Source organism: Chionomys nivalis, chromosome 16 (genome assembly GCF_950005125.1).
Source record: "Chionomys nivalis chromosome 16, mChiNiv1.1, whole genome shotgun sequence".
NCBI lineage: Eukaryota > Metazoa > Chordata > Mammalia > Rodentia > Cricetidae > Chionomys > Chionomys nivalis.
Window position 1 is genome coordinate 21,165,992 of NC_080101.1, and position 11,775 is coordinate 21,177,766.

The following is an 11,775-nucleotide window of genomic DNA, read 5'->3' on the forward strand; positions in this document are numbered from 1 at the left end:
TAAATGTGAATCTCAGGATTGGCAATGTAAAAAAAATGCAAGAAGTTGTTTTATGAGTTTAGAGTTCCTCAAAAGAATGCATATCAATTTATATAGTATATAATGATTAAATAATTATTCATATAAACTAACATAGAGGTTAGTTTAAATATAAAAGGTTACTTTAAATATAAGAAAGAAGAGTAACTACCTTCAAGGTATCCACTGTGTCTAATCAAGTCGATAGGAATTCCTTAGGCATTTGAAATGCTTCTTTATGTTTTCTTATATCTCATGTAGGCAGACATTTCTCAATTCTATCAATCTTCCACGGTGAGAGATGGCTTATTTCACAGATAAATTGTTATTATAACTCACAGTGGAATCCAGAATAATCTAAAACACAGTAGTAGGACAATCCCCTGGAGGATGTAGTGCCAAATCAATCACACTTTGTAGCATTATTCACCTCACCACGGAAACATTTCTATCAGGTAAAATAAAGGCAAAATATCTGAGGCAATTGTGAGGAATAAAGTCACTTGGAGGAGGGCAACACAGGACTAAGCAAGTACGTGCTAGAAAATCAGATGCCTGAGTTGACCATACGGCATCCTCAGGGAAATTAAATTAAGAAAAAGTTTCTCCCAAGAGTCATATAAACTTTTGTGTGATCAATTATATTATAGGTTCTCAACAGTGTCCTAACAGAAATATTCTGAAGAAGTATTATAGTGAAGACAGGCATCATCCTCCCAAGTGTCACAAAATATATAAGACCTATCACAGAGCCTACGAGTCAGGTTTCAAAGAGAAAAGGCATTCAGGGTTTTGAAGGAAGATAAATCCTGGAGAGTGGAGGCTCCAATGACCTTGGTGGCTTCACACTGATGTTATTAACCCACCTGATTGCAAGAATTTCTAAGTGGCAAGGTGATTCCTTCTAATTTTGAACAATTCTCCTTGTACTATATTTATTCAAATGGAAAAAAATTTTTCCTTCTTCTCTGAGTTCTAAAGCGTATAGAAAGGCATAAGACAACGATAAATAAGTAAAAAGGATGGGAGTGAAAATACAAAATATGTAGTGGTTCTGGAATGAGAATATAGTCAGTGTGAGAAATTATGAATAATCTCCATATATATATATATGACATTGTCGTCTTTCTTCTTGGTAAAACATAGACCAAATTAGCATTTGTATGCCAAATGAATGTATATCATATCAATGATTTTAGAAGCATTCACTATTGTTCATTTAATAAACAATGAATTTTATTCTCCTAATTTTGATTCCCAGAAAGATGAGACATTGATTTTTTTGCTTAATGTATATTTTCATATATGGGATATTAAAAATAAACACTAAAAATGGCAATATACTAGAGAATTAAATTTAAAATTGCACTAATCCAAATATTTTCATGAAAATGTTAACTAAATACAGATAATTTTATATATGTGTATAATATATCTGGATCATCCATAATTTTACTAAAGTCAAGATATATGTAATTTAAAATTTCTAAATACATTTCCCAGATATTATTTCATATGTTATTTGTATAGCATGTAATGGTAGAAATCAACATTTGTTAAACAATCATGAGTGAAAGGTTCTTCTTAGTGTGCTATATCCATGTTCCCACCAAAGGTTCATAACTATCCCATAGTTCTGAGTCACAGTTTTATTACTCTCAGATGAAACATAGCCAAGCCATTCTCCAAAACTGCATTGCTAGTAATTAGACATGTTCAGAACCAAATGTCAGCAACTTTTAATCTAATTTCATGGGTCAGACAGGCAAAATTTAAATTCATACACCCACACATTTGTTGGAGAAGGGTCACTTGTTGGTTCCTGGCTGTTTAGCCCCATAATCACACAGAAACTGTGTTAACTAAATGACTGCTTGTCCCATTAGCTCTAGCTTCTATTGAGTAACTTTAATATACTAATTTAAACTATTTCTATTAATCTAGAGTTCAGTCTGGCTCCAGTGAGGCTATATTTTTTCTCTCCCACTCTTCCTCTTTTTTTTTCCAGCATTTAGTTTAGTTTTCTGTGCCTACCTCTATTTCCTGGGCAGGGCCAAGACAGTCCTTTATTAACCAATGGTATTTATGGCATACAGAGGGGACTCCCACATCAACAAAGACACCCATACAGTATATAAACAAAAGTAGCATGCATACATACTCAAATGTTTCATTTTAGTTTAAATTAATATTAATTAATTTCTAGAGGAATAGTTTGTTTGCATCCCTTTGTAGTGAATGTTGGTTCCAAGTCATTCTTAACCTATTAATGTGCTATATAATAGTCATTCTCAGTAATAAAATCATTTCCTCCTCTCAGGGTAGTAACACTAATTTAAGAACTTTTAAGATGATCTATTTTTATGTGTATATTTCTTAGAATTTGCATGAATTACATCATAATTATTGATGCACTCTCTGTTTTCACTTTGGTAATATTTTTGCAATCATATATCTGTGCAAATATTAAGGTTTAGGAAGTTTGAACCATTTAAAAATGTCTGTTTTATAACATACTGCTATATATATTTGGTATTTTTCCTTCTTTCTCTGTGAAAAGAACATAGAGAGGACATTGTTTCTGTGCTTTCATGCTGAGATGCTGTCATATTTTAAGAACTATCTTAAAAAATAGCATGCTCTGTTACCCAGAAATAAGTCATCTACAATGACTCACTGTAAAATGTTATTAAATATTTTTCATATTATAGACTAGGGTTTTGTTTACTGGTTTTGTATATGTGGAGTGTTTGTATGTGTTATACGAAAACAGTTACTGAATTTACTGGTTTGCCAAGATGAGAAATTTTAAAACTATTTATTTTAACTTTTATACAAGTATATATTACACATTAAAATTCTTGCATATAATAATCACTTTCTGAAGTTTCACAACAGAATACTGCTAAATGCTCCAATTAATGGTGGGACTGGGAAGGGTGAAGCCTAAGAATGAGGTGAAATAAATTCTCATGAAATAGCCAACTTTATTCAGAGCATCAGACAACCCTTAACTCTGGGAGTTAAATCACATAATAAAGTGTCCAATCATAAGGATATGCAGCATATGGTGGGCAAGCGGCACATAATGGGCAAGTCTCACATGGCAAAGACATGTTTTTCCATATAAGAAAATAACAATATCTGGTCATAATGAATTATCTAAAGCAAACTCACTCCTATTTGCTATACCTGGGAGGAACATGGAAACACATTCCAAGAACAATTCTGTGTTTTTGAAGAAACTGAGGTTACAAGATTTGGATTTTTTTTGACATTTTCTCACAAGCACACAGAATTCCCATCACATGACTCCATTCTTAAACTGTGTTCGGAAAATTAGATCTTGATTTCATGTGTATTAAGAAATTAGAGCCAGGCGGTGGTGGCGCACGCCTTTAATCTCAGCACTCGGGAGGCAGAGGCAGGTGGATCTCTGTGAGTTTGAGGCCAGTCTGGTCTACAAGAGCTATTTCCAGAACAGGAACCAAAAAGCTACGAAGAAACCCTGTCTCGAAAAATCAAAAAAAAAAAAAAAAGAAAAAGAAAAAAAAAAGAAATTAGAAATACATTTTCATCTATTTGTTTTATCAAGTAACTGAACATGTATGTGCACATGGAGCTTTAGCATAGGCTTATTCCACTAGATCTTATAAATTAAAATAACCCATTTATCTTCATCCATAGTCTATCACATGTTATTACCTCTCTTCCATCTTGTGCTTCTTGTTTCATCCCCATGTCTCCTGGCATCTTCTACAGCATCTAGCTTTATCTCCTTCTTCATTTCTCACTATCTGGAAGTCCTACCTATACCACCGGCAACGTATTGACCATTCAGCAATTTATTAACCCTATCAAAAGGCACCTTGGCCAAGATACATGTTTATAATGTACAAAAGATTATTCTACAACATTTCCCCTTTTGTCTAAATAAAAAGGAAAGATTTTAACTAGAATAAAAGAATACAGTAAAATTATGTGCAATAAGAATCATTATGAAGTAAAAAATATATTTGCAATGTTTAGTCTATTAGTATTTGGAAATTTTAAAGAAAATACTCTATTATCTATTCTATTTCAGTAAATCTAAAATTTTACGCTTAAACTATTTTCTATTATAACTTTTATTACCATTTTAAAACTATCATTTTAGACCTCAAAATATTTTTAGATAAGCAATTTAAGTTTTGTGTTTCTCAGCCTTGTATACTTCATACCTTGCTTGTTATTTTTTCTGAATTTGGTTACAAAGCAAACTGTAATTATAACTATTTCATCTTCAACTCCATCAGATATCAAAAAAGGATATAATATTACCTGAGTAAGTAGGAAGTACAGAGATAACAACTTTCAAAGCTATAAAAGTGACAGAAACATCTGGCTGCCTGGACAGTCACCCGAGGTTCTCTGTAATGTTGGAACATTCATTTTCATCCTACAGGTACAGATTTTCTTCTGAAGGAGGAATTTTAAAGTACTTGCCTACCTTGTCTTGGCAATGTTCAGCAGTTTTTTTTTTCTTCTGTCCTGTTTTTCCAGTTTGGACTGTATACTGTCAGATGTCCAAGCAAGGGAAGATTCTTAATGAATGGGTACTTTGCCCCAATAAATGTAAACTCCACAGGGAGGTTCATTTGATGCTCATCATCCTTTTTGGAAGTAAATTGCTGCTTCCAGGAACAGGCAAATCTCAATGTTAAGAAAAGCCCTATGGGCCAATTACTGTCTAGCCATGGTCAAGTCCAAGAACCACACCACACACAACCAGTCCCGGAAATGGCACAGAAACAGTATCAAGAAACCCCGGTCACAAAGATATGAATCTCTCAAGGGGTTGACCCCAAGTTCCTGAGGAACATGCGCTTTGCCAAGAAGCACAACAAGAAAGGCCTGAAGAAGATGCAGGCAGATAATGCAAAGGCCATGAGTGCACGTGCGGAGGCCATCAAGGCCCTGGTGAAGCCCCAGGTGGTGAAGTCCAAGGTGCCAAAGGGCCCCAGCCGCAAACTCACCCGTCTGGTTTTAATTGCTCACCCCAAGCTTGGGAAGCAGATTAGAAGCTACATGGCCAGGGGTCGTAGGCTCCAAAAAACAAAGCCCAAGTTTCAAGTCAAGGCAGAGGCCTCAGCTACAGCTCAGGCTCCCAAAGGCGCCCAGGCCCCTGTGAAGGCCCCATAAAAAAGATCTCAGTCTGCCAATGTGAAAACAGATGGATTGGTGTGAACACCTACACAGTATTGGCAGATGTTCAGGACCTTATGCTGCTTTTACAAATAAACTTGAGGCAAGTTCTGTTAAAAAAAAATAAAGAAGAAGAAAAGCCTTCTGTGTGGTTTCTTGGCATTCTTGACCCCTCACTAACTAACAACACAGAAGTCTAAAGTAGTATGTTTTCATAAAGAAGTTTCTGACCTAATAGTTGTATTCATTTGGGACTGTTAATCTTTGGAATAATACTTTCTATTGTTCAGGGTAATATAATAAAGGAGATACATACATAGATACTTTAAAACAAACAAATGCCATAGAAGGCATCCAGTTTCATTGGGATTCCAAAATAATCCAGAGTATCAAAATTTTACTGCATCTCTTGGAATCATGCTCTAATTCAGGAATACCCTTAGATTTAGTAGGAGCTAAAGCTAAGAGAACGAAAACACCTTGTCTTCATCTTGCAGCAGATACCTAATATCTTCAAAATTGCTTCTTTTTGGTTGGTAAATTAATTGCAGATATTTATTCCTAAATATGTAATAGAGATTATCCCAGGGGAAAGGTAACAACTTTTATAAAACAATTTATCACAATGATAAATGAATATGTACTCAAGTTTCCTTTCACCATATGCTTCACATAAATGGACATTGAGAAATGGAAGCATCCTTGGGGCACCAAAGGAAATTCACTTTGCTTTGTTGTGTTTTTTAATACCTCTATTTTAGGGATATTTTAGGGATACTTCAATATCCCAATAACCCATCTGGGAGGGTTGCTTCTATTCCTCACAAATTTCCTATCCTGGAGAGAGCTGTGCTTGTGTCCACATGAGAAATGCTTGTGCTTCCTTGAACTATAATTCACCTCTCACGGTATACATTCATTCAGTAAGTTGTAGCCAAGTACAAAGCTGGCTTTGTTCACACTCAAAGAATGAGACTCTATACATTACATGAAGATGAACTACGCAGAGTTATAGGTTCTTTGTGTTTGCCTAACTTGCCTGTAGTGAGTAGTCACAAGGTTATGAAATATAATCTCTCCTTGATATAATACAGCAAGTACTAAATTAGGAAAGAATCCTGCATATGACAAATAATGACTCCAGCATGCAATCACATGTGAAAGAATTTTAGAGGATTTTGAAGGTTATGTTGTTTCTAAAAATGGGGGCCAAGAAGATCTGTCATCAACCAAAGCATGAAAAGAGTTTTTGAAATATATTGTTGCTTTATTTTGTTACTGGGCAATTCAATACATGTCCATAATATTTTCTTATTACTTTCTTCCTCCACACCCTCATTTATCTCCTACCCATTCCTACAAACCTCCCCAGTTCTTTTGTTCTTAGTCTGTCGGTCCAAGGGTTTCCCAGATATCCTGGGATAAACAAAAAGGTCACAAAACCAAACCAAATACCGTGGTTTTATTTCAACAGGTCCAGGTGATGGCATAGCCTGAGCCGTACTGGAACTTCACCTGTGTTTAATTGTTTAACCCTGTCATGGTGACCTCCATTGCTGGGGGATAATAGCAGTGCATATTCTTGGCAGAGTTGCTCAGTATGATGATATTAATAAATAGTGGAACCACATGAAGTTTAGATGAGCAGCCCACAATGCAGTTATTTATGTAACTTAGTATTCCAGGCTACAAATCAAGAAGTGATGGCTCTTTAACAGCCAGAGTCAAAAATTAGCAGAGCTAGGAATGTCTTATTCCTAGCAAATCAATAGAGCAAAGTGTTCCACTGCTTTCCAATGAAGTAATTAAAACATTTGTATTCCAGTGGATCCATAGGATATGATGCATAACAAAATTTCACCACCACCTACAACCATTTCTAGTAACCACTGTAGTCAGGCACTCAAATAATCCATAGCCAAAGGGGACAAGCATAACATAAAGCCAAATTTTGTATGTATTCTTTCAGACAAGCACTGTAGTACTGCAGGTTTTCTTGGGGTATATTTTTGACCTGAAGTGTAGTAATCCATCAAATGTCCACAGCAAAGAACTGTATGCAGTTAATCATTTGTTCATTGAAAATTACTTGAGCTCTTGCGGATTATAAGATCTACAATTTTAACAAAGTGGGTTAAATAATTCTTTTGTTGATCAAATTGTATTATTATTTTGAAACAATAGGGCATAGAATTTAAAATAAAAACAGGTATTTTCTAATTAGAGACTGTTTTGCAACACCTTTAATTGTCCCACTTTACATAGCAAAAGCATCCATCAAATGTTTTATTCTGTTTTCCACTGATTATGTCAGTCTGTTTAAAACGCATATGTTTAAACGTCTCTATAGAGGCACCAACTTTACAAATTACACATTGATTATTAGTTTGGAATAATTAAAAATTTAGTTTTGTGGAATAATTTCATTATATTTTCTTTCATTTAAATTTATAAATTATATGTAGTTAATATGAGGATATTTTCCCTAAAATCTTTCATTAAAAGGAGTCACCATATATCTCATCTGGTCTATAAAAGTATCCCTGTCTTATAGGTTATTTTCCTCAATGGCTTGTTTTAAACACTGTACTACTGAAAATACATACACTAAAACCTCAGTTGTCTGAAATGTTTAAAGAAATCTGGCAATGCCAATAAAAATAGGAAGAAAAGAGTTACAAGTATCTATTCACTACCACTGAATAGATTACACTAATTAGATTTGGTTACAAATCTTACTTTTGTAGTTCTCTTCAAAAGGGAAACAAATTAGCACACTCTTTTATTAAGAAAATACTTCAAATGTTTGCATTGTTAAAAAGATTATTATATTAAAGCATAAATAAATGATAGTTGGATCATGTAGTAATTTGAAGAATGATAAGGTTATATGTAAATGTATTCTTCACAACACAGACCACTACAGAAGCTATATCTGGTAAACGTGATGGGTTTACCTGTGCTAGATGATTGCAAAAGTTATTCTAATAGTGGCAAAGACACGGATGCATACGAGACATGGGTTCCAGTAAACTGATTCTTTTAAGATGACAGTAAAGGAAAACAATGATATTTATGTATCATTTACATGAGCAAGTTTAAACATTATACATCATTAACTGTGAAATTAAATTATGATTAAATCAAACCCGGAGACATTGCAAAGAAGAATTTGGTCTATTCGTTCATATAAATCTTCAAATTTTTTTCTAGTGCAGCTAGTCCTCACTCAGAAAAGTGAGAGATACCTTAATACTTCGGTTTTCTTCTTACTGACACATTTTCATTTCCCCCCTCTCTTTCCTCACACTTACCCAGGACAATACTTTCTAAAATTGCACCATTAGGAAATGTTGTCATGTAAGAAACCTCAGATGACAATGGTGCCACTGACATGCTCTGTTATTTAAGAATTTCTTGTTCTGCACAGCTTGCCTGTGCATTTGTTTATGTATATTCAGATAGATATATGTTCTCTTACTGAAGGTTTCTATTGCTGTGACAATATACACAATAAAAGCAAAGTATTAATTAGGGCTATCTTACAGTTTCAAAGATTTAGATAGTTAGGAACATGGTAGAGAGCATGATGGCAGGTCGGTAGTCAGGTGTTGGAGAATCAGGTAAGAGCTACATCCTGATCAGTAGCAGAAGGAAGGAGAGAATGAGACTGGTCCTAGAGTGTGCTTTTGAAATCTCAAAACTGATTTCTGGTGAATACCTCATAAGAAACCACGCTTTTTAATATTTCCAAACAGTCCTCCAACTGGGAACTAAGCATGCAAATATATAAGCCTATGAAGACGTTCTCATTCAAACCACTAATGTGTGTGTGTGTGTGTATTATACAATCATATCTAGATTATTGAGATGTAAAATTATTCAGTGTACAAAAAATAGAGTCATGGTGTCATTATGAGAAAAAGGCAAGGAAAAGGCAAAAGAAAGATCGGATGTACTGCACAAGAGAAGTCAAGATGAATGTGGATAGGAAGATTTAAAGATGTTGTTCCTGATGACTGGAGTGGTATTGCAGTAAACCAATGAAGTAAACCATGAATTGGAAGGAATGGTATTTTTTGCCCCATATTCTCCAGAGGGAGTATGCCCCTATTTCATGGCCTTGAAAATTAGAGAGAACACAATTCCTCTTCCATTAAACCACACAGTTACAGTTAATTAACAGATCATGCTTCACTACACAGTGATTTGGCTATATATTTTTAACATAGTAAATAAAGTTCATATAGATTAACCTGAAAATAATGCTTACAAAATCAGATCAAAAGAAACACGATTTTTCAAAACTTATTTACATGTCACTAAGACAAGCAGTCAGTATGCTCCAAGGAGTGTGAGATTACAGAGACAATAAAAGAATGTGTGCTGAAGGCATTGTATATGCTCCAGGGATGCCACATATCAAAGCTACATCCAAAGCTATTTGCTCCTCTGAATCTTAAACATTTTATCACAGCATCATAAAGAACCTATTGCACCACTTCTGATTAATGAAGTTGTAAGATCCAGGAGATCCAGCTTTGGAGGCAAAACAATTATCTCATAATAGGATTTTTATTCGATAGTTATGTATTTTAGAAAAAGTGTTCAAATCTTAATTTATTCATTTGTAACACAAAATAATCTTCAAAATCTCTGATACATGTTGGGATTTATGTGGGAAGTCTAAAGAATTCACTAAACATAGTAATATATAAGTTTAGTAATATTCCTGGTACCTGTTGAAAGGCATGTTTTCCCATTAAATTTTTAATATTCAAGATCAAAAGTTTCAGGTCATTTACTTTTTCTACCTCAAATATATTCAAGTATTTCATGTTTTTTAGGTAGTATCAAGATTTTAGACTAGAATAAATGAGTGAGTTAGTGAAATCATGAGTGACATACTGTATAAGGTGTGCTATGAAATTCGTCCATGAATATATACTTGTTAATGATGATCAAGTAAACATACAAGATTTTCAGCCACTAGCAATGCACAGTCATGTTTTGGTTCCTAACACAGGCTTCCAACTCTGTTGCTTCCTTTTTCTCACTTTGAAAAAAAAATAGCTTTTTACAATTTAAAAGATATAATAGGTTGGGAGAGAAGAAACTGGAAAGAGAAAGAAAAGAAGAAAAGAAGAGACATGTAGAAGAGGAGAAAGGAAGACTTGAGAAGAACAGAAGGACATAAGAAAGAAAAGAAAATGCAGTATCTACATGATTGCCTCTAAATGTAATCTCTCATCTTATTCCTTCTTCATGAGCTCCGGATGTACAAATTGTACCTACTGAAAGTTCACATAGATATATAATTATGCTACACAATCAAAATAATTCATACTTTATTCATTCCCTCAATTCCAAATTAGTAACTAGTACATTTTATTGATTGTACTTAAATCCTTATATCTATCAACTGCTGTGAAGAAGCCTTCAAAATTAAGGATAAAGTAGATGTTTGAATTTAAATTAAATGGGTTCATTTAAGAGTAGTTACCACATGCACAAAACGAGAACTTTCTGGATGAATAAAGAACCCAGTCATCTGAAACAGTACTAGAGAAGCAAATCAAATGAAAACAAAAGTGTTAATTGGATTTTTCATTATAGGACACCTTATTGATCTCCATGGTAGCAATAGAGAGGTGAGATGCAACATGTGAAGTAAACAAAAAGTGAAGAAACAAAACTTAGAAATATCTCAAAAGTATTTTGTTTCAAGAAGTAGACAGAGGGCTTTGCAGACGCCGCTGTCCCTTCTCACCGCTTTCTGCGGCAATGGTCAACCCCACCGTGTTCTTCGACATCGCGGCCGATGGCGAGCCCTTGGGCCGCGTCTCCTTCGAGCTTTTTGCAGACAAAGTTCCAAAGACAGCAGAAAACTTTCGTGCTCTGAGCACTGGAGAGAAAGGATTTGGATATAAGGGTTCTTCTTTCACAGGATTATTCCAGGATTCATGTGCCAGGGTGGTGACTTCACACGCCATAATGGCACTGGCGGCAGATCCATCTACGGAGAAAAATTTGAGGATGAGAACTTCATCCTGAAGCATACAGGTCCTGGCATCTTGTCCATGGCAAATGCTGGACCAAACACAAACGGTTCCCAGTTTTTTATCTGCACCACCAAGACTGAGTGGCTGGTTGGCAAACATGTGGTCTTCGGGAAGGTGAAAGAAGGCATGAACATTGTGGAAGCCATAGAGCGTTTTGGGTCCAGGAATGGCAAGACCAGCAAGAAGATCACCATTTCCGACTGTGGACAATTCTTTTGACTCTAATTCTTTTGACTTGCAGGCTTCTTACCCACCAGACCATTCCTTCTGTAGCTCAGGAGAGCACCCCAGCCCCATCTGCTTGCAGTACCCTGTAATCTCTGCTCTCACTGAAGTTTTTTGGGTTCCATATTTTCCTCATTCCCCTTCAAGTCTAGCTGGATTGCAGAGTTAAGTTTATGATTATGAATAAAAAACTAAGTAAGAACTGTAAAAAAATAAATAAATAAAGAAGTAGACAGAGTGGGTCAATAGGCCATCTTTACTTTAATTTTTTATTCTTTGTCAATTT

General features: G+C 34.9%; 1 pseudogene; it reads left to right on the plus strand.

The window, feature by feature from the left end:
- The first annotated feature begins 10,980 nt into the window (after positions 1-10,980).
- LOC130888262 (peptidyl-prolyl cis-trans isomerase A-like) lies at positions 10,981-11,483 on the plus strand (annotated as a pseudogene).
- The last annotated feature ends 292 nt before the right edge of the window (positions 11,484-11,775 follow it).